General features: G+C 37.0%; 1 long non-coding RNA gene across 1 annotated transcript; it reads left to right on the top strand.

Annotated features, from left to right (window-relative positions):
- Positions 1 to 7,163: 7,163 nt before the first annotated feature.
- LOC147017359 (uncharacterized) lies at positions 7,164 to 9,761 on the top strand. The gene is made up of 3 exons (XR_015049461.1): positions 7,164 to 8,596; positions 9,253 to 9,310; positions 9,594 to 9,761. It is a non-coding gene; the product is annotated as an uncharacterized LOC147017359 (long non-coding RNA).
- Positions 9,762 to 25,000: the final 15,239 nt, after the last annotated feature.

The following is a 25,000-nucleotide window of genomic DNA, read 5'->3' on the forward strand; positions in this document are numbered from 1 at the left end:
GAGTCTATTCGTGCCGTGCTGAGGAACAATTCGCTCGACTTGTATTTAAAGCCAAAATGGTTACGGACTGGTAGACTCCGCTCGGTCTCTGACAAATCCAGTCTGTAACCGGGGTCTATTTCCCCTACTGGCAAGGCACGGGTGTACGTTGGTATTGTGATATGAGACACGTAACCCTGTGCCGAGCCAGCCGGCGTTATAACCGCGGAGACGGCGGTGCTGTTAAGTGACGCCGAATCTTCAACATTTGGCTGTCAAGAGTAGGGTGCGAATCCCGATATCGCCGAATCCTTAACACTGGTAGTCAGGAGTGGGGTGTGAACCCATCCACCCCCATAAATTTGCAGGACACCGATTCAACAACATCTGGTGTCGTTCGCTCCTCGAACATTGGATATGAGAGGCGCGGGGGAAAAAAGAAAAAAAAAAAAGTCGCTCGCAAATTCCAAATTTGCTTTGATTTTATTTTGAGCGGATTGGGTGTAAAACTTCGAAATTATGAAGAAAGATGGAGTTGCAAAATGGCGGCGCGGCTCCACCTCAGCACGACACGAAGCGGTAGAGGATTACTATGAATAGCGTGACGAACTGTACAGCATGAAGAAAAGGCTCCCGCCCACCGTTTCAAACCACGTGGCCACGGCATGCGTCATGGCAAACGAAGCAGGACAACTACGCGTACATTGACGAGCTTCATGCACGATTGTCGGATGCCTTGAAACAGGTGGAGTGTGATGGGTATTATATGGAGGAGTTACAAATTAAATTGGACGAGGCATTACAGCACGCAGACGAGGTTCAGGAAAATTATGTGCACAGTGAGTAACAACAATTGGCCGATGCACAGGAACGATTTCGGGGGCTGGAAAAGGACTTAGCCAACACAGGCGTGGAACGATGTGGTGATAGGATTAAAGTAGAGTGGTTTACCCATGAGTTGTCGGAACATGAGAAGAGCAAACTGAACAAGGGAATAGAGGAGCAAATTAGTAACTCCCGGGATAGGGAGAGCTTGGAAGAAGAATGAGAAATAAAGCTGGAAAAGGAAAAACGGGAACACGATTTGGAATTGGAACTACTGAAGGGAAACGTAAGAACAGGCAATCAGATAAGAGAAATCCAAGAACAGGAAATAGAAAGAAAAAAGGAATATCTGGAACGACTAAAGGAATACTGTAAGAGAATGGACCAAATGAGGAGGGAAGAATGCAAAAGAGGTGCGGAGATGAGCAACAAATTAGGGGAAAAAGCTTCTGAGTTACAGAAACACCAAAACAAAGAGGGAATTACAAAACGAGCTGAGGATGTTACGAGAGGAAAGAACGAGAATGGAGAATGAAACGTTAAGGAACCACACTGTGCAGATCAAACAGTTTGAAGCCAAAGCAAGGTTGGAGTGCGTGGAGATGGTGAAAGAACAACGAATGAAGCAGGAAAAGGAAATCAATAAACTGAGGGAAACGACGAGATTGGAGAAGGAAGAACAAGAGAGACAGTGGGATAGGAAACAAAAAGAACATTAATTTGAAATTGACCAACTAAAGGAGAGAGCAAGGTTGGAGTACGTGGAGATAGTAAAAGAACAAGGAATGAAACAGGAAAGGGAAATCAACCAATTTAGAGAAACGACGAGATTGGAGAATGAGGAACATGAGAAGGCGGTGGGATAGGAAACAAAAAGAATATGAATTTGAAATTGACCAACTAAAGGAGAGAGCAAGGTTGGAGTATGCGGAGATGGAAAAACTCCGGAAAGATAACGAACAACTAAAAAGGCTCAGAGAGGAAGAACGACTCAAATGGAAAGGAAAATGGAGCCAGGAAGTAGAACAGCACAATGATGTGGGATGTGTGACATCACCACAGGGAGGAATGTTAGTGGCGCGGAACTTGATTGACATCACTCGTCGGATGACACCACAATTAGAGCAAACCCTGGCGATGGAGACATTGAGGGAGCATACGGGGTTGTTGACGAATGAAACACATTTTGAGCAGGTCCAGCATGTGGAGCTAACAGCCCCAGAGGAGAGTGGCGAACCGATGATGAGCAACCTGCTGGAGAGAAGCGACTGGACAGAGGTGACTGGAACGAAGCAGGTACGTGAGCACATGCATACATGGCGCGGCCGATGAGCTTAAGCTAGGAGTTGAATTTTATGTTAACGAAGAGACTCTGTCCGATGAGATGCACGCATGCGTGACCCCTGAATGTGTGTGTGGAGAGCCTGTGAATGAATGCGGTGAGTCCACAGTCCAGACTACAGCACCGGTGTGTTCTGCCAAGGCCAAAACGTGTGTGGGTACTCACCTGGCGGTCGAGAATGTAACCCTGGAATGTGAGGCAGTTGGTCAGTACGCAGGCAAGGTTGAAGGTGTGGAATGTGAATACATAACCTTGGAATGTGTGGGAGTCCTGAGCGTGGAATGAGTGGTGATGTAGGAAATAGGTTGGAGGTGCAAGGAGAAATAGAAATGCCACCAGGACAGAACTTGACACAAGGGACGGAAACCATAACGGACAGCTCCGCATGGGTTCTTGCAGAGTTGGAGGTGCTGCATCCAGGAGCAGGCTTTAGAAATTGGATGTTAATTTCTCTCTCAGCCTCACAGGAACTTTGGGGTAGAGCACAGATGAGTAGCAAGCAGCACTGGCATGTGTCACTTGGTCTTCAAACCTCTCTGAGGACACGAGGGGTTTGGCTAGCTGAGTGGAGTTTATCTGTCTTCAGGGAGTTAGGGCGAAGAGGGGGAAGCCGCTTCTCCGATTGGGGTTTACCTGATTTCCATGAACCCTGGAGAAGAGGGGGAGGCCGCTTCCCCGATTGGGATCTACCTGACTTCCGCGAACCCTGGAGAAAATTAGGGGGTGGACCACAACCCCCATTGAGAAGTGACCCCTTTGAGCCGTGGCGGAAAGGCGGCGGGGTCATGTAATGGGTAATGAAGGATTCGTCCCCTCACTCCCCTTCCAATGAGCCAAAGAAGCAGGCCATATTGGGATGTAAAAATTTTGATTGAAAATTATATTGAGTGATTGCAAATTGAGAGATGACAGAAGGGATGAGTGGCACGAGTGGATTTCGGTGATTATTGAAAAAAAAATGGTGGAGACATTACAGGCAGAGCGTTAAACACACCTGAAGCAAGTGGATGAAAAAGAGTGGCTTGTTTGAGGAAAGACTGAAATGCCTGGTTAGAACCATGTCTGGTTCCATGGGGCTGGTGAAGAGATTTTGATGTTTTGTTTAAATTGTTGGAAATAAACTATTCGGGCAGTATGGAGGAGGCCAGCGGATGACGGACGTGGTGACAAATTGATTGGGGTTTGATTTTATTAAAAAAGTATCAGTTGAATTTGATGACCAAGTGGGATCCGAGGGACTGGTGTGTTTTTGTTTTCACACAAAAGTGAAAGGTGTTGGATGGTGTTGTGGACTGGGCGTGCGGCACTGTGGAATGAATGACTAAAGTGTTTGGGTGAATGGCGTGATTGTGCAAATGAGGAGAGTGAGTGCGAACAACGTACCCTGTCGGTAGGAGTCTCCTAACCAAGTTGGTGTAGGTTCGGGGGACTTAGAGGATTTGACATGGATTCTGGCTGCTGTTCCATTGTGCATGCGGACTGCTAGGGGTAGGTGCAGGCCAAGGTATGGTGGTACTGGCTGGGAGTGTGACATGGTATTGGAAGTTGGTGAGTCGGGGGAGAGGGCACCAGGGCTTTGAGGGGTTCCTGGCAGGTGAAGGCTGTCAGAGGTGCCAGGAGAGCACAGTAGGGTTTAGTGCCAGGAGAGCACAGTAGGGTTTAGTGCCAGGAGAGCACGGTAGGGTTTAGTGCCAGGAGAGCACAGTAGGGTTTTGTGCCAGGAGAGCACAGTAGGGTTTAGTGCCAGGAGAGCACGGTAGGGTTTAGTGCCAGGAGAGCACGGTAGGTTTAGTGCCAGGAGAGCACGGTAGGTTTAGTGCCAGGACAGCACGGTAGGTTTAGTGCCAGGAGAGCACGGTAGGTTTAGTGCCAGGAGAGCACCATAGGTTTAGTGCCAGGAGAGCATGGTAGGTTTTCGTGCCAGGAGAGCACAGTATAGGTGCTAGGAGAGCACAGTATGGGTGCTAGGAGAGCACAGTATGGGTGCTAGGAGAGCACAGTATGGGGGCTAGAGAGCCACTCCTTAGGAGTGCCAGAAGCACGTTCAAGTGAACCCCGAGATCGCTGGGTGTCCTCCACCCCCGATTGGAAGCAAGCAAAGAGGCCTCGTAGTTGTCACACTCCCCAGCCAGTGAGTTATGCCAAGCACCACCAAATGCAGAATCACAAATAAGGGCCTTGCCCAGGTTTAAAAGAATGGAACAGTGTGCCAGGTCGGGGAAAATGGGTCATTAGGATCATTCTAGCCATAGCAGGGTTTGTTTCATTGTTTGGAGCTAAAAGTGAATGGTTAGGTTCGATGGACTCTCCTCCGCACCATTCATGCATGACACCGGGTGCGAGTAATGTTGATGGGAAAATTTGTTAACAAAGGCCAAGCTAGGTAACCCTCTCCAAGTGCCAGAGAGGCCACCCAGTACGTCATGAGCACACATCCACGGAGATAACGTTTGAGTAAGAAACACCATCCTGTCTGCTAATAATAATAAATAAATTTAAAAAAATAAAAAAGAACATGAGGAAGACCATACCAAAACAAGTCCTGCCAAAGCAAGTCAGGCAAGGAAGGTTAAGTGTACACTCCATCTCACCTGGTCTGAGGTCAACACACCCATTTGTGTCAAGAACGCCTCCAAACTGCATTTGCTTACCATCGATATCACCGTGCCACAATTGCCGTGCCACCTGCTGTCCAATGCAGAGTTTGTTGCCTGCTGCTGCTCGTGAGTAGGCCATTGTGGCCGGGAAGTCATTTTGTGGGCCATAGGGGCCGAAGCATTTTTGTGGGCCATTGAGGCCAAAGTGCTTTTGTGGGCCGTTGCGGCCGAAGATTCATGCCATTTTGTGGGCCGTTGCGGCCGAAGATTCATGCCATTTTGTGGGCTGAAGAACTCTCTGTGAAATTAGGCCACTGGGACGACTGAACTCACCTGGTGAGAGGCCAATAAGGCCACAAAGTGAGTCAACCCTCAGGGATGAATGGACAATACTGCCGGGAGGGGGCATGGAGGAGCGAACACGTGAAAGAACTTTGAACCTTTGAATGTCCTGCTCCTATGCAAATATTGGTGTTAAAAAAGTAAAATTGAATGTGCTCCGGTTCAAATCCATAATTAGAATGTTAAGTAGTGTGCATAGAGTGTGAATTTGTTTGTTAGATTAGTGATCCGACACACTAGGATAGGGACATGCCAATCTTACTGTGACACTTTGGTTTTTGGAGTTAAGTGCTTCCCATATTGCGGGTGAGAGTAAATGGGAGATTTGTGCTGTATGTTAGACAGGGCCATTACCGTGGGCTGCCACAGATGGAGGCTCGGGAGAGCCTCGGGAGAAAGGTGGGGGTCGTGTTGAGGAAATGGCCCTTAGTGTGTTATTAAATATAGGATTAGCCCAGATCCCCCCTAAAATGAATGTTTAGTCAGGTTGTTCGGTAATTGGACGTTACATGTGTGTCGGGAGGTGTAGCTGGCTGTTCATTGTTCATACAGTGGTGGTGTGCCGAGAGGTGGTTTTCTTCTTCTTCCTTCCCTTCTCCGAACTAGCCCCGCCCAGCGCTCTGAGAGTGTCGGCAGCCGATTGGTGGAGGCAGCTGCAATCTCGGGCGATGGACCAATCACGGATCCCCGGAGCAAGGTCCTGAAGAGCGAGCCCCAAGAAAGGTAAGGAAGGGACTGCATGAGGTCAGTCTGCGATCGGCTGAATGAGAAACTGCGAGTGAGAGTCTGGAATCGGCTTTGTGAGGTGCGCCCAAGAAAGGCAGGGAGGGGACGGCATGAGGTCTGTCTGCCATCGGCTGGATGAGAAACGGCTCGTGGGAGTCGCGATCTGCTGTGTAAGGGATGGCTGTGTCTGTATGCGATTTGCTTCGTGAAAGAGGCAGGAAGGACTGCATGAGGGGAGTCGGCGATCGACTTTTATGAGGAGGTCCTCGACAGGTTCATCCCGAGTCCAGTGACGGAGCCTCTGACTGTCCCTACTCATGGCACGGCTCGACACATCTTGTTATCCCGTCGATCCGCCTGCGGAGCCTAACACCCCGATTTGGCCTGATCTGGTGAGCAGGCCAGGCCTGGATTTGTATGCTGGACCTTGTGGAAAGCCAGCTAGAGCACACCGTGGATCTTCCGCTCTTGTGCCGTTGACCTTACGTGGGCTGAACGTGCTGAGGCTGCGTGCGTGGGTGGTGCGACAAAAGGACGACGCTTCCATTTTGCCACGTGGTGTGTTTGAGCTTGGGTGCTCGAATCCGTTGACATCGACTTGTCACGAGCCGCATTCGTGCCTTTGACACTTCCTCTCGTCCACGAAGCATCACCAAGTACTCTGTGTCTTGTCTGCATGTCGTCTAAGGTTTATCTCGTCAGAGACCCCTTCAAAACCCGAAATCCTTATCCCCCTAGTTAAAAACGGGTTATAGAGTAATTAAAACATCGTCGTGAATGTTTTGCTTGTCGTGTTTCCCCGATGTCCCCAATAAATCTGGCTGATTTGTATGAAGTTGCCGCTTTGAATTGGTTCGTGTGCTACCTCAAGATTCACTCGATTTGAATCGAATCGAGGAACGATTCGCTCGATTTGGGTATAAAATCGAAAATGGTTACAGACTGGTACACTCCGCTCGGTCTCTGACAAAACCAGTCTGTAACCAGGGTCTATTAGCCCAGCTGGCAAGGTACAGGTGCATTTTGGTACCGTGATTCGAGACGCGCAACCCGAGAACTGCCGAACCAGCCGGCGTTATAACACCAGAAACAGCCGGAGTGGTTTGAGAATCCCTCCGTCGCTGAATCCTCAACAATATATATAAGTAGGGTGAATATACTGGTTCTGGCTCACTTTTCCAAATGTAAATGAATGGGGGATTTTCAGCGATTCATATATTTTTTTCCCCAAAAATAAACCCCCTTTTTATCCCAAGGTATATTTATGTGTCTCCCCTTTTAACCTGGGGACACTTTTTTTTTCAAATAATCCATGCAATAAGATAAAGATTTGTTCAAGTACTAAAGTGGTAATGTGATTTGTTAAAGGTGATTCGAAAAAAATATCTGAAACGTCTAAGCCTCAGGACACTCTTTATCAAATAACCGATGCATATTGTTTAGCTCACTCATTGAACCTATAAAGATTTGTTCATTCTCAAATTCCTTCAATAGCTTAATTTTCTTTGCACAATAATCCCCATCTAAAATATTGAAAAACAAAACATTTGAATCTTTATATTTTTTAAGATACCCCTTTTGTGCCATTACGAAATGATAAACTTCTCTTAATGATCTCATCTGGCCACCGCCCGAGTTGCAAATCATTTTTGTGCATAAACCACGCCATAAAAAGAGTTTTGTTTCAAATGTTTTCAGTTCGTGTCATGAAAATGAGGAAGTATTTTTTTTGACACGTTCGTGCTGTGTGAATGAGGAAGTGTTTTTGGACAGTCATGCTGTGAAAAAATAGGAACTATTCTCTGAGACAAGGCCTCGTGTTTCTATTTTATCTCAGAACACGAACTGAAAACATTTGAATCAAAACCATTTTAGGGTATTTTAAGTATGTTTTAAAAATGATTCATACAATTTGAGAATATATCGCCCAGTTATTTTCCAAGCTGACGTCTTATTTTAAGATTTTAAGCTGACGTCAAGCTGATATTTTAATGACGCCTGAAGCGTCATTTCCTGTGGCCACACCCAATGATTAAGCAATCTCCTCATCGTTGCCTTATAAGTGATTCGCCAGACAAAGTTTCTGCCAGACGGGATTTTCATTTTTACAACTGAGACATGAGCGATCTTTCTTCCGCGAACAAAACAGCTCAACACAAAGTTGGTAAGCCTGTGTATAGGTTCCTCTTTGAACGATGAAGCAATTGATTATAAATTAAATCGTGATAATTCTGATATATATATATATATATATATATATATATATATATATATATATATATATATATTTTTTTTTTTTCTTAGCAGGTCCTTGGAAGAAGAGCAGTTTACATATCACGACGAGGTGCATGAAATTAATGCTCTTATTGAAGAGGTCAATCATCTTAGAAGAGAATTGAAAAACATTTTTAATGACTGACACGACGTCTTATCACGGTCTCTGATCTTTTTGCCATCTTGTACCAATGGTAAAAAAAAACTGAGACATGGACTCACTCTCTTCCGATGAAGATAACAGCTCACAACAAAGTTGGTAAGTTTGTGTATGGTTTCCTCTTTGAACGATGAAGCAATTGATTATAAATTAAATCGTGATAATGCGAAAATATATATTTTTTCCTGGCAGGTCCTTGGAAGAAGTGGAGTTTACATATCACGATGAGGTGCATCAAATGAATGCTCTTATTGAAGAGGTCAATGATTTTAGAAGAGAATTGAAAAACATTTATACTGACTGGTACGAAGTCTTATCATGGCCTCTGATCTCGAATGAATTAAACCAATGGTGAGACACGTGTGTGTGTGTGTGTGTGTGTGTGTGTGTGTGTGTGTGTGTGTGTGTGTGTGTGTGTGTGTGTGTGTGTGTGTGTGTCTGTGTGTGTCCGTGTGTGTGTGTATATATGTGTAGCTGTGTGTGTATATGTGTGTAGCTGTGTGTGTATATGTGTGTAGCTGTGTGTATATATGTGTAGCTGTGTGTATATATGTGTGTGTATATATATATATGTATATATATATATATATATATATATATATATATATATATGTATATATATATATATATGTATATATATATATATATATATATGTATATATATATATATATATATATATATATATATATATATATATATATATATATATATATATATATATATATATATATATATATATATATATATATATATATATATATATATATATATATATATATATATATGTATATATGTGCGTGTGTCTTTCCCTGTCTGTTTGTCTCTCTCTATCTCTCCCTGTCTGTCTCTTTGTATCTCTCTCTGTCTGTCTTTCTACCTCCCTCTGTCTGTTTGTCTCTCTCTATCTCTCCCTGTCTGTCTCTTTGTATCTCTCTCTGTCTGTCTTTCTACCTCCCTCTGTCTGTCTCTCCATCTATACCCTTGACTCGTTATTTTTTTTTTTCAGCTCGATCACACAACATCAGCTGTTGAAGCAATCTGGTACAACACATGATTTTCTGGAGGTAAATGTTTCTGAATTATTATTTAGTTATTCTTTTATTAATATCACTCTCTCTTTGGAATGTCTTCTTATGTTGGTTGCATCATCAGCTTGGACACGGTTTTACCAGTACACTGGAATTCATTTTATTGGCCTTGGAAGGATGACAGGCTGAGTCGGCCTCCTGGTGTGTTAATTCAGTGGTCAACGAGGCTTGAACTTAGAACCAACACCAGGCTTACTCATATTACCATGTAATTATCTTTATAAAACCTAATTATTATCCACTTTTTGTTTCAAAACAGAATATGGTGTCTGAGTTTCGAAATCACAAGACATCTGAAGAAGATTGCTGGGAAAGATTATACATTCTCGCAAATGAATATTTAATATTTTCAATTTTGATTCATTATATTTGTTTTGTTTACAATTACTTGATTTTGAATTTCAAAAAAAGGATTAAGACATGAAGGAGAGGGAGGGGGTGGGGGGGGGGTAGGTGCGCTCCCCCAATGACCCATCACCCCCTCATCCAACCCCTCCCCTCCCCATGTGTGTGTGTGGGGAAGGGTGGGGGTGGGATGAGGGAGGTGGTGGGTCAAAGGTGGGGGCGCCGAGGGGGGATGAGGGGGTGGGGCTTGTGTGGGTGGGGTTTATGTGGGCGGGGCTTCGGTGTGGGCGGGGTGTGTGTGGGCGGGGCTTGTGTGGGCGGGGCGTGTGTGGGCGGGGCTTGTGGGAGGGCGTTTATGTGGGTGAGGCTTCGGTGGGGTTTATGTGGGTGGGCTTCGGTGGGGTTTGTGTGGGCAGGGTTTATGTGGGCGGAGCTTCGGTGGGGCTTATGTGGGAGGGGTGAATGTGGATGAGGCTTATGTGGATGAGGTTTGTGTGGATAAATGGATGGGTGGATGGGTGGATGAGTGGAGCTTGTGTGGATGGGTGGATAATTTTTTAATTAAATAAACATGTTGTGTGTGGGGAACTAATTAACTAATCACTAATTATGTGAATATGATGAATATGGGTGGAGTTTGTGTGGGGTTTGTGTGTGTGGAGCTTGTGTGGAGCTTGTGGGGGGTTTGTGTGTGGTGGGGTTTGTGTGGGGTTTGTGTGGGGAGGGGTTTGTGTGGAGCTTGTGTGGGGTGGGGTTTATGTGGGTGGGCTTTGTGTGGGCGGAGTCAAAAAGGGGCGGAGTCAAGAAATTTCAATTTATCTTTGTCTTTTGTAATTCCTGTGAATAAAATGAACCTAAAATCTCTTCCCCTTCCAAATCATGTATCTTATCAGTCCAAGGAACCATGTCTATTACATCAACAATTTTAAAAAGCTCGTTCGTCCATCGTTTAATATAACCCTTTTCAAAATGAGATTTCCACCTATATATTCTTACGATATCACCAACTTTGAACTTAGGTTTTCTGACATTAATCTCTTTTTCATATTTTAATTTTGTAAATGTTTCTAATGGTTTCATATTTGTTGACGTGTGAATCGTGTCATTATACTTATCCACAATATCCTGAATAATAAGAGTATTAACTGTTTTGTTTTTTAATGGTACAACCCATGCGTATCTACTCCTCAAATCAATAACAGTTAAAGCATACTTGTACCCCTTATCATTATTGAGTTCAATCAAATCAGCAGACCAGATATAATCAACTTCCTTGGAATAAACTTTCCTTCTCTGAAACTTTGTGAATATTGGTTTATGTAATTCATCAGCTAATTGCTCTTCAGTCTTAATGACATCATTAGAGCCGATAAGTTTTTTGAATTTCCAAGTCCAAGTTTCAATTTAGCACTGATCATCTTCTTCACAATGAACCGATCAACTTTTTCTCTCAAGGTTGGATTTTGTATCAGAGACAAATTATACAACATTTCTCTATCGGCTTCATGCTTTTCTTCCAACGTTGTGGTATTCCCATAATCAATATCGTGTCTCATGCACACTTCATCAACTCTATTGATGGGTTTACTCCAGGATTTAGGATTGTCTGCCTCATCTAATCTTTTATCTAAGTTTGTGCCTGGACCACAGAAAGAATACCCTGGAAGATGTAATTCCCCTGGTATTCCAGAAGTTGTAAATTTACTTCCTGATAAAAACTTTTGTATATCTCCTCCTCGTTTGTGTTTGGAGATAAATTGATTTTTTTTTGAACCACACACCGAACATATACCTTTTTGTATAACCCTGTTATTTTTACTTTTAACATATGAGATATTTTTACTCTTGGTTTTCTTTTTACATTTGAGACAATAACTCATTTATTAATGTGAAAAATTCCTGCAGAGTGCAAAAACCTTATTAGTTTCCAACATGCACATTTGAATCTTAATTTTTAAAACATAAAGAATCCTTAGAAATGCCTTCACTCTCTCCTCCATTTATTAAAGAAAAAAAAAATGAAAAACTTGAATCAAAATGAATATCTTGTCGATGTCATTAGTCTTGTCGAAAGTATTGCAAATAGACTTGTCAATTCTTTGTTTTCCTCCTCGGTGGGTTGAGTTATTTTCTGTAATACCACCAATCTTTTTTTAATCTCACTGGTTTCCATATTTTGATTTTTATTTTGTCTCGCTCTTTCCTCCCTTTTCTTCTCTCTCTCCTCCCTCTCCTTCTCTCTCTCCTCCCTCTCCTTCTCTCTCTTCTCCCTCTCCTCCTTCTCTCTCTTCTCTTTTTCCTCCTCTTTTTTTCTCCCTCTCCTTCTCTCTCTTCTCTTTTTCCTCCTTCTCTTTCTTCTCCCTCTCCTCCTTCTCTCTCTTCTCCTTTTCCTCCTTCTCTTTCTTCTCCCTCTCCTCCTTCTCTCTCTTCTCCTTTTCCTCCTCTTCCCTCTCTTCTTCAACTCCTTCCTCATCCCTTATTATCCTTGAATCGCTTACACCCCATAGAATATCACACATATATTCATCAGGATTTCTTGTTATTCCTGTATCCAAAATAATTTTTTTTACAACAGGAAACCAATAAAATTTCTTTTGAATTTCTAAAAGAGCCTTCCCTTTTCTTAACTTTATAATTTTTTCATTATTTAACATTCCAATTAAATCTAAAGTTGTCGGTTTATCAACATCAGGATAATGCCAATCTTTTATTGAAAATACCTCATTCTTATGTTGTAGAACATATTTATTAAAATACCGAATACCCTTTTCTTGAAGGTATGCTTGGACACAGAAATGATAATTTTCTTGAAGCCTTCTTGCTGTCATTTATGTATTAGAAATATATGTTAGAATAATATTATGGCACGAAACACCTCCCCATCTTCCCATAGTTAAATAATTTTCTATTTCCTTACTTATTATATATAATCCTGTTTTTTTCTGTTTTCATGATATAAACAAGGGCAAAACCATTATTATATTTACCCTTATTAAATTCTTTTATTTGTTGTTTACTAATCGTGGCCCCACAAAACTCATTCTCAATACCAAGTGGATAATATTCTTCCTTACGAGACTGATTTCATTGTTCCAGGTCTTCGAGGTTAATTTTAAATGACCAATTATACCCTAAATCATTCATATCATACCCCCATTGTTCTATTCTCATACAAACGATACGCCCTTCTTTATAAAAATTTATTTTAATTCAAACTGTGAATTCTGTATGACCTGGAGATAATATCAACACTTCTGTATCTTTGGAATACACGGCCGTTTTATTTAAGGATATATATTGTGATAAATCGCTTAATCTCACCAAGTCATTCGCGTCAGTCGGGCTTGGATAATTTTTTAATTTATAAGCATTTTTCATGTTAATATTTTTGGTTATATTATATTTATGTTGTTCAGCCTGTGCCTTTGTGTAATAATTTGATAAATCAATATCCAGTTCTTGAGATACACCAAAGATAGAACCATCTTTACCAACATAAGTCATTTATATTAGATTAAAAATAATATCATAAAATTTTTTATTTTTGTTGAGTTGAAATAACACATATAGACATAATTGACCACAACACTTGGAATTTAATTCTTGGACTTGAAATGTTTGATAAACACCATTCTGTAAGAATTTTATGACTTCAACAGGTGGTGGAAGACCAAAACTATCAAAATAATATTTGTCTTGACTATTAAAAATACAAACCCAATGAGAACCGTTCCCATTATTATCTTCTAAGTTCATAATAATATTCTTTGTATGTTTCGGCACATTTGTTAATTCATCTCTCATACAAATAACCACATTATGAATTTTTAATTTCTTACAATATTTGACAAGTTGTAAATTTGATGTTGTATTCTTTCCAAATTCTTTAAACCACTCATCAATGCTCATTTATTTATTAGAAAGATATAATCCATTACCTCTTTTCGTTAATTTTACACCTGCTTGTGCTATAGAAGAAAGCATATCTCCAACTAACAATCTCACTTTATCAGGCAGACCTTCAAGTTTTTCAGCAAAATCTACAATTACACCACTTCCACTAATTTGTTTCTCCAACTCTTTGTTATGTCTTTCCAATTCTTTTTTGAGCCTGGAGTTGAGCCTTCCTTTCGTTGGCAGTTTTCACCGCTGTTGAAATACCACCCGGCAATGCTCCAACCACACTTAAACCAGCAAATAAAGGAATTAGAAATGGGAGAAATCCTCCACTCGTCTCTCTTATTGAATATTTTTTCAACATTGGTTTTGTCATTTTAATTTTAAGTGAGCCAGTGTCATTCAAGATTTTAACCTGTTCTCTTGTGAGCAAAACATCAATTCTTACTGCTCCTTTTCTCTGAATTGTATTAACGTTAATCATACAAGGCTTTTGATTTTGAACACAAGATGATAGTTCATGAAGATTGATTTGATTAACATATACCCCAGTTGGTACTTTGCCACTCATTTATTTAACAAAAAATTGTGTGAGACTAATCATCACACCATTATCTGTAATTCTGTTTCTTCCAAAAGCAAACAATATGTATCAACTTCTTCACTCTCTCCTCTTTCAATGTATAGGGAAGTATCCACTTGATTAGACTTTATAGTTTCCTTTTGAGCGCTCAGGTCAAACGCATAGATTGTATACAAACTTTTAAATGCTGTCATATCCAAAATAGGTTCTTTATTTCCATTACTTTCACACACCTTTTGGTAAGACTTGTATACTTCAGCAAAATCATTTTTTCCCAATTAATTTCCAATCTATCTCGTGGATAAAATGTTCCATCTAGAGAAACGCGAAGTTGTTTCACCTTAGCATTATCACTCAATGCATTATTCTTATCAGTCGCAGTATCACCATTTGGCTTTTTTAAAATGATCCACAGATATCGTGGCTTTCCTTCCAGAACACCCAAATTCCACGTGTAAGTAGTTTGGTTGAGTTTAACGTGTTGACATCTTCTTTTGAGGTATGATACACTGAGTGGTTTCTTTGAGTTAAGTCTTCGATTCAACATCTCTTCTGTTTTAAGATTAGGAGTATATTCACTGATATACCAACTCATCTCCTCAATTACAAATTTATTCTGATCACCAAAAGCATTACCAACACCAAAAAGCAATCTATTTTCATTATCATTCCTTTGTAGTTGAAATCTAATTTTAAGACCATACAGAACTTTATCATGATCACAAAATCCAAATATACCTTTAAGAGGAACTGCCACAGTAAAACTATTTTCTGCTTTTGTATCATCATTTATACGCTCCTTTCCTTTGAATATATCCAGGGTCTGTGTTTGTTCCCGTTGACATATCAGGAATAAAACCTTCGACAGACCCCTTTCCCATTCTATCACTGAATGTATGGAGTGTAAATTTCATCATTTCAGATACAGCAGAGACATAATCAACCACTTCAACTTCTTGTGTTCCAATATACAAACGCACACTATCAAACATTTTCCAGAAGAAATTGTGTGTTTGTGTTAGTCGCAGCCTTAGTGAATTTAAATTTACACAACAAGAAACTTTCGGATAGATTCAAATAGGTTTGTTGATTATTTATTTCAAAACTTTTTGTACCATTCGTATTCCAGTCTGTTCCAGTTATTGCATTTACCTTGAAGTAATCTTCTTTTTTAGTGGAGTTTGAGATAATAATAGTATCATCCAAATCATAGATACTATCAATTGCTTCCATACTTGTATTTATTTAGGAAAAAAGATGTTAAAACTTTTGAAACCCTGATCCAAGTATTCGAATTATTTTCTGTCATTCTTGGGGGGACAACTGAGTTTTGCCTTTCTTAATTTCTTTTATTGCTTGTAATTTATGAGATTCCTTCTGGGCATCTTTTATGCTCTTTACAGCACCTGCTACATTTCCCACAGCAGAAGCAGTTGAACCAATTAGATCTTTATGTTTAAGAATAGTTGAACCAATACCCATGAGAGTATCAATTATCCCATCTCCTCTAAATTGATGTCCAACACCCCTTTGTCTCTTGGGTTTATAGTATCCTCTTCCAAGATACATACCTTCACCCTTGTAGTATGGGGAAAGGAACATCCCATCCCCTGTAATTATTTTATATTTTCCCAACTCGTGTTTCCTCACAATAACCATCGTATTTATTTATTGGAAAACTTCACGTAGGTGAATTCTGATGGATATAACTTCTCCATTAAAAGAAATCATACGATTATCTTGGTCGGTTATCCTAAAATTTACTCTGTGTATGGTTTTTCCTGACACAGGGAGATAAACCAAATTTTTGGGTTCCATATTGAATTTATAACCAATTGGGGTTGAGTATGCGCTGAATGAAAATATTGCATTTGTTTTTTTCCATCATTATAAGCACCATCAATCAAATCACAGTGAATTAACACCGAATTTATTCCTGAGGATATTTGAATGACATTATCACTGTAAAACGTCCCATTAGTTTCAATCTTTTTTGAGGAGAAACCCAATAACTCTCTAAATGAATTATCAATTGTGAAATCAACCTTGTAGTTATTTTTAACTTTAATCGTTGATTTTGAAGTATGTTTTTGAATGTCTATAACAATATTTTTTGGTTCATCACCCTGTTCTTTCATAAGACGAGCAATTTCGGAAGATATTTGAGAAATCTCATATGCTCCGGGTGAGACTGTTATCGTTTTGTATCCACTTCCGGGATTATAACAAAACTTGTCATTTTTATCAGTTATATTAAATAAGGTATTATAAGTTTCCATGGACAAGAAAGATGCCTCATATTCTTTTGTTGGGTCAGGTTGTAGTGGGTATGGGAATGAAGATGTGTGGTCGCTTGTTGTGAAATTAAAACTCAGGATTGTGCTTCTCATCGTATTTAATCTGAGATAAAATGTCTTTATATTGAGATTTATTAATTATTTTCATGTTCATCAACTGGTCTAAAATGGCTGATGCTTCATTAAAACAATTGTTATTTCCAGCCTTCTTACTACCTAACAACAATAACAGTCTATTAACTAATTGTGATGGGTCATTTGGAAGAAAACTAATACCTGAACCAAGGATACTTAAAGCCTGAATAATGTGTTTCTCCTTCTCATTTTTCCTACTTTTACTAGAAATACTAACCCTATAATTTAGAGTGTTCAGCAGATCAATATATACTCTATCATCATTATTTTTCATATCCAATGGTTTATCAATATACTTTGAGTCATCCCTCACAGTTGAACCTTGTCTTCCATCTTTTGTGAGAAGAAACATTAATCTCAGAGTTACTTTAACAGGGGGTTGAGCAGAACCCAAGAACCTTAATTCATTATTAAATATCAATACCTTTTCTTGAACAAGATGAAATATTGCTGGTTGTTCTGTTGGAATGAGTCCTGCTTTGGTTTTTGAATCCGCTGAATATTCATTGTTTTGAAGAGCATTCACAATATAATCACGGGGTCGATTAATCTCTTCCAGTTGTTGAAATAAACCTTCATCATCATATACCTTTAATTCTTCTAAATGCTCTAATTCTTCCTCCGTCATTTGATCAAAATCTTTTAACATTTGAAGTTTTTTAGGAGTATATTCTACTGTGGGAACTGTGGAAACATCTTTCATTTTTTTCTTCGGAAGTTTTTAAAAGTGGTTTAAAAAATTTCTCTTGTTTTCTTTCAAATGCTTCTTCGCCCGTTAGTTTCTGTCTGCATTTCTTCTTTATGTCTTCCTGCTGTTTTACAACTTTTGAAACCAACTCTTGATGATCCTTAAATCTTCTTACTCTTTCTTTTGCTTCCATTTATTTATTGTAAAATATCATTTAATGAATTGTAAAGATCAACAGGGAAATTTTTCTTTTCTTCATCATTCAAGTAGATGTGTTCAAATAAATCCTTTTCTTTAAATATTTCATCAAATTCTTTATTAACATTAATGCGAGTTGTAATTTCTTCTTCACTAATACTTGCATCTCTGCTTTTCATACGTTTGCGTTGAGTTTCTTCATCAACATCAAAACCGAATGATAAAATCTTCACTCCGCTCAGATGTTTAATAATTTGTCTCGTTCCTTCTGGATTAGTTTCTAATATCCCAAGACCACCAGAATTTAGTTTCCTTAACTCACTCTTACAATGTGAATATTTTGTTGCACCAAGAGAAACCTCCTCAAATATTTGACCTTCATTCCTCAATCGCATATGTTCCTCCACTGAAATATAGTGATAATCTTCACCTTTTACTTCTCCAGGTCTTATTGCTCTAGTTGTTGTTGATACAATGCGTATCACGGGGTGTTTTTTAAGTAAATTTACAATATTCTCATTTGTATTACACAAGAACCTTGATTTATGAAAGTTTTTTCCAGAAGCAGATTTACCCACAAGATTTACAATAATAGTTGTCATTTATATATGTAATTGTTTATAAAACAAAAAATATATCCCTTAATATCCCATCTTGTTTCACAACAATATATTTATATTTTTCAGTCGTGTGCTTCATGTAATCCTCAAATTTCTTTTTACTACATAATGTAGAACAATTATCTCTCCAAAAATTATTGATATCTATTGAATTTAACTTGAATAAAATAAAAGTATTAGCATTGTTTCTGATGGAACGACGAGGAAGTTGAAAGTACGATTGACTAAGATAAATACAATTACAAGAAGAATGTCTCCCTCTTGTGTAGTAGCTGTCCATTACCATTTGGTTTCTCTCATTAACACAATCATCAAAGATAACGAGGTTCTTTTTTGATTAATCCAAATCTTATATTAGACGGGAGACGGTATATCATCCGTATTATCACTTAGAATACAAGTTATAGGATTTGATTTCTTTTTACATCTCTGTGTATCACAAAATAGTTGAATTATATCTTCAATGTCATAATCATTTAGGTTTTTTTGACGTTTAAATAAACCGATTATATCTTCTTTTTGAAGACCAGCATTAAAACCTTGTGAGAGTAATTGATACTCTGGTTGAAAACTCGACTTTGTGAAAATTATTAAATTATCATAATCTAAAAAGTTGGGAGTGAGGAGCATCTTTAAAAGTAAGCAGGTTTTTCCACATCCACTTGAACCAACTATGAGACATCTTAATGAATTTGGGAGATTTTTATGGTTGTTAAATTTTATCTTATTTTCCCAAATGGGTAAAAAATCATTCATTTATATATTTGGAAAACAGGTTATTTAATTTATTATTGGCTTTTTTAGAAACTCAATATTTTATCCTAAGTTCAGGTTTAATTTCTAGATAATCCATTATTTTATTTATACAATATCTTGTGTTGATATTTCCCTGAAAATTACATCCATGAATAATATATAACAACAATCCTTTGAACATATCTCTTATACGTTCAGTTTCTACCCTTGTAAGGAAAGGTGTGTTATCACCCTCATACTTTACATTCATTTCTCGATTCAATCTTGTAAAGTAATTCATTTTTGGTGTAAATCTAAAAGAATTATTTTCCTTTTTATATTTTTTATTATCATTAATTAGAAGATAATCACAGAAGATACATTGTTTATAGGCTTTTGACTCTGTGTTTAATCCCCGTCTTTCACACGCAGGACAATTCTCAAATTTGTCATATGGAGAATCAGGAAAGTATAGCATATTTATAAAGTAAAACTTTACTTAAACTGAAATTCATCTATACTTTCAGTTGTATATTGAATCATATTTAATAATATTACCATCGATATCGATATACTTTTTTTCATTACCAGATTCAACGACAACATTTTTTATATTAAAGGTAATTTTAAAATGATCGTTAACTACTATTGAACGAAATGTCATTTCACCTGATATATTAACATCCTTTATTTCATCAGGATTTACATCTTTAGGGTTGTTGAAAAAAACACAAATTTCTCCTTGCATATTACAGATGGTCTTATCTTTTCTTTCTAAAGCTTCATCCATGAGGTTTTTGTTTTTTGATACTTTTTCTTGTTTCATTGCTTTTTCTAGTTTTGAATATATTACCAGAAGGAGAGGAGAAACTTTTGTTAGAGATACTTTAATTGATGTTCTACCAGGTATACAAAAAGCCCTTCCACTGAAGGAAATTGAAGAACTCATATTATTTACCATAATAGTTTTTATCCAATAGTTGTTATATTTATCTTTGTTCAATTTTACATCCTTGACATATTTCTCAGTATCTTTAACAAATGAAGAGATTGATTGAAACTTGTCTTTTGTGTCTTGAAACATTGTATTTATTAAGTGAAAAAGTTGGAGGATAAAATGGTTTTAAGCACAGATTCACCTGTAAAATAAACGAAATTTTCATCAAGAAAATTTTAGTTTCAGCAAAGATTTATTATATAAATATGGTGAATACAACATACTGCGATGTTTGTAATCACAAATATAAACATTATAGAAAACACCTCCGAACCAACAAACACACATTTAATCTATTTCATAAAATATCTCCTCTTGAGTTGGAAAGAAAACATTGTGATATCTGCTCAAAGGATGTTTTGAAGAGTAGTTATAATAGACATCTTCAATCACAAAAACACAAGAAAAATGAGTTTAAAGTAAAGGGAGACTATTATATTGAAAACACTGATGGGGCATTTAAAGGGCATATAAAAATAAGGATTTTTCAATTTGGAGAACCCGGTCCATCATCAATAGCTGAATCAATTGAAATAGTGAAACCTGATGTTGAAAAAGTTATTAAAAAGACATTAAAAGAAATGAAAACTTTAAAGTTTTATATGGGAGTGAAAATGAATATGAAAAGACAAGATGAAGAACAAACTCCTTATATGAGAACAGATCTTCATTTTATAACATCATTTCAAGATTTTTTGAATAGTGGGGTTTATGAAGAACTATCAAAACAAGAGGAGGATGTTGATAATACAGTGGTAGGAAGTGGATTCAATATTAAAAAATCATCTTTTTAGATATACACATTCTAAAATCAAACCCTCTTAAAGCTTCTTCTTATATTGAATTACCAAAAGAAATAAAACTAAAGAAGGCAGTTGTTAATATCAAGAACAATGATAGTAAATGTTTTCTCTGGTCTGTTCTTGCTCACTTTCATCCACCAAAATGTAATTCAGAAAGAGTAAAACAATATATGAAATATGAGAATACCTTGGACATTAAAGATTTTAAATTCCCAATGCCACTAACAGATATTCCTAAATTTGAGAAAAAGAATAATCTTTCTATTAATGTATATGGATTAACGGATACAAACAAAGTTCAAATATTAAAAATTTCAAACAACTATAAAAATGAAGAAACACACATTGATCATTTATATTTTAGTGTTGGAAATAATTCACATTACACATACATCAATAATTTATCAAGATTAATCTCTTCTCAGGTATTCAGAACAGCAAACAAAATATATCCTTGTAAGCGATGTCTTAATTCATTTCATACAAAAGAACGATTAGAACAACATTCAAAATATTGTAGTAATCATAAATCAGCTGTAATTACAATGCCTAAACCTGGTGAAAAGATTTCTTTTGAAGATTATAATAAATCTATCATGCACCCATTTGTGATATGCGCTGATTTTGAATGTATCCTTAAAAAGATAAATACTGCTTCTCCTAATCCAAAAGAATCATATACAAATAAATATCAAAAACATATTCCTTGTGGTTTCTGTTATTATATCAAATCATCTGTTGGAGAAAAGTATAACAAACTTGAACATTATAGTGGAAAAAAAAGCTTCACAAGAGTTTGTAAAACGATTAGAAAAGGATTGTATAAGACTCACTAAATTAATGAAAGAAACAAATGAACCGATGAAATTAACTAAAGAAGAAAAATTAGAATCTAGAAAGAACAATATCTGTCATATTTGTGAGGGGGAAATTAAGGAGTCTAAAGTTAGGGATCGTTGTCATCTTACTGGTAAATATAGAGGTCCCGCTCATTCCTGTTGTAATCTTAATTATAAATTACCTTCTTTTATTCCAGTCTTTCTTCACAACAGCGCCAACTATGATACACATCTATTTATAAATGAACTTTCAAAAACACCAGCGAATATTTCTGCCATAACAAACACAAGTCAAAAGTATATTTCATTTACAAAAATGATATTCACAAAACCTTTAACTCGTATTAGGTTTCTAGATTCTTACAAGTTTATGGGAACACCACTAGCCTACCTCGCATCAAATCTGAGCTCCACGGACTCTTTTTCCAAATCTTAATTCATTCTTTCCAAAAGAGGAAATTCTCACTAAAGAGGAAATTCAGATTAAAGAGAGAATTCAAAGTAAAGAGGAAACTAATTAATGAAGAAATTCTAACTGAAGATGAAATTCTAATTATAAAGAAAAGTCGAACAATGAATGAAATTCTCACTAAAGAGGAAATTCAGATTAAAGATGAAATTCTGATTAAAGAAGGAATTCTTACGAGAGAGGAAATTCAAACAAGGAATGAAATTCAAATTAAAGAGAAAATTCTTACAAGTAAGGGAATTTATCCTTATGATTATATGGATTCATTTCTGAGATTTAAAGAAACACAACTTCCTTCAAAAGAAAGTTTCTATAATAACCTTTATGAAGAAGAGATAAGTGATAAGGAATATAAACACGCACAAGAAATATGGAAAATATTTAAGATAAAGAACCTTGGAGAATATCATGATTTATATCTAAAAACAGATCTTTTATTGTTAGCTGATGTGTTTGAAGCTTTTAGATCACTCTGTCATAATAAAAATTGTTATGGATTAGATCCTGCCCACTATTTCACAGCTCCTGGTTTAGCTTGGAGTGCAATGTTGAAAATGACAAAACAAGATATAGATTTAATCAGTGATGTTGATATGCTTTTGATGATTGAGAAGTCCAAGAGAGGTGGAATATCACAAGTATGTTCAAAAAGATATGCTAAAGCAAATAATAAATATCTTCCAAATTATGATAGTGAAAAAGATAGTAATTATTTGATGTACTTTGATGCTAATAATTTGTATGGATGGGCAATGTCTCAATCTCTGCCTTATGGTAAATTAGAGTGGGTGGAAGAAAAGGATTATGAAAAGGCTTTGATGAATATTGTTATTTCTTCTCAAGAGGAATTGAATGACGAAGAAGAAGGTTATTATTTTGAAGTTGATTTGAGGTACCCGTGTGATCTTCATAATAAGCATAAAGACCTTCCTTTTGCATGTGAGAAAGGAACCCCAAAGAAAGAATGGTTCAGTGATTATCATAAAAGTTTTAATATTAAAGGTAAATCAACAGAAAAGTTATTAACAACATTCTCTGATAAAGAGGGATGTTTTGCATCAGAGAAGCTTAAAACAGTTTTTGAGAGAAGGCTTGAGAGTAGCTAAAATTCATAGAGTTTTAACAAAGTCCTTGGGTGAAAAAGTATATTCAATTCAATACAGATATGAGAGCAAATACAAAAGTAAAATTTGAAGGAGACTTTTATAAATTAATGAATAATGCTGTATTTGGAAAGACTATGGAAAATGTTAGAAACAGGCAAAACATTAGATTCGCAACATCTTGGAAAGAAGCTTCGAGATTGATAAATAAACCAAGTTTTGAGAGAGAAGAGGTTTTTTCAGAGAACTTTTCTGCAATTCATATGTAAAAGGAAAGTATTGTTATGGATAAACCAATTTATATTGGAACAGCAGTTCTTGATTTATCAAAGATATTGATGTATGATTATTTGTATAATGACTTAAAGAAAGAGTATGGTGAAAATGTTTCATTGTTGTATATGGACACTGATAGTTTTATCCTAGATATAAAAACTGATGATGTTTATAAAGATATGAAGAAAAATATTGGAGTTTATGATACAAGTAATTTCAGCAAGAAGAGTGAGTCATTTTCCAAAAAGAATGAAAAGGTTATTGGTAAGTTTAAGGATGAGTTGGGTGGAAAAGTAATGAGTGAGTTTATTGGATTGAGAGCAAAGGCATATGCTTATAAGTATGGTGATCAGATTGATAAGAGGTTAAAGGGAATAAAGAAATATGTAATAAAGAAATCAATAACTTTTAGAAATTATTATAATTGTTTGATGAATAAGAAAGAAGAATATAGGAAAATGAATACAATAAGAAGTTATAAACATAACATATATAGTGAAGAAGTAAATAAAAAGGCATTAGGAGCCTTTGATGATAAGAGATTTATTTTAGATAATGGAATAGATTGTGTTCCATATGGATATTGTATGATAGAGTGAATAGAATAGATTGTGTTTTAACGATGGGAAGATGGGTTAGGGTTTTTTAAGGGCTATCGCCGCGTTTTTTTTTTTGCAATATATAAATGGTCAAACCAAGTATTAATCAAACTTAAGAGTGGAGAAAATCTCAGTCTTGGTATATAAATGGAAAACATAATGAATGTGAAAAATATCAAATGTCTTATTGAAAAAATAACTAAAACAAAGGTAAATAAAACAAATAAGCGAATCAATTTAAAAAGTAGTAAGTTAGAGGATGTAAAGAAAAAAATGAATATCCTTGAATGGACTGAAAACTTTGATGGTTGTCAATTGAACAATGAAAAAACAATTTGCTATAATCTCAAAATGATATGTGGCTCAGGAGGTGGTCAAACAAGAGCATTAAGAGAAGTTTATCATTTCGTAATGGCACAAAAGGGGTATCTTAAAAAATATAAAGATTCAAACGTTTTGTTTTTCAATATTTTAGATGGGGATTATTGTGCAAAGAAAATTAAACTATTGAAGGAATTTGAGAATGAACAAATCTTTATAGGTTCAATGAGTGAGCTAAACAATATGCATCGGTTATTTGATAAAGAGTGTCCCGAGGCTTCGACGTTTCAGATTTTTTTTTTGAATCACCTTTAACAAATCACATTACCACTTTAGTACTTGAACAAATCTTTATCTTATTGCATGGATTATTTGAAAAAAAAAGTGTCCCCAGGTTAAAAGGGGAGACAAATAAATATACCTTGGGATAAAAAGGGGGTTTATTGTTAGGGAAAAAAAATATGAATCGCTGAAAATCCCCCATTCATTTACATGGGGAAAAGTGAGCCAGAACCAGTATATTCACCATATATATATATATATATCGATGAAGTCATCCCTCATATGGCACCCTGAACACTCTCTCTCTCTCTCTCTCTCTCTCTCTCTCTCTCTCTCTCTCTCTCTCTCTCTCTCTCTCTCTCTCTCTCTCTCTCTCTCTCTCTCTCTCTCTCTCTCTCTCTCTCTCTCTCTCTCTCTCTCTCTCTCTCTCTCTCTCTCTCTCTCTCTCTCTCTCTCTCTCTCTCTCTCTCTCTCTCTGT

Source organism: Eptatretus burgeri, chromosome 11 (assembly GCF_056783735.1).
Source record: "Eptatretus burgeri isolate ZD-2024b chromosome 11, Ebu_testis_v1, whole genome shotgun sequence".
NCBI classification, from domain to species: domain Eukaryota; kingdom Metazoa; phylum Chordata; class Myxini; order Myxiniformes; family Myxinidae; genus Eptatretus; species Eptatretus burgeri.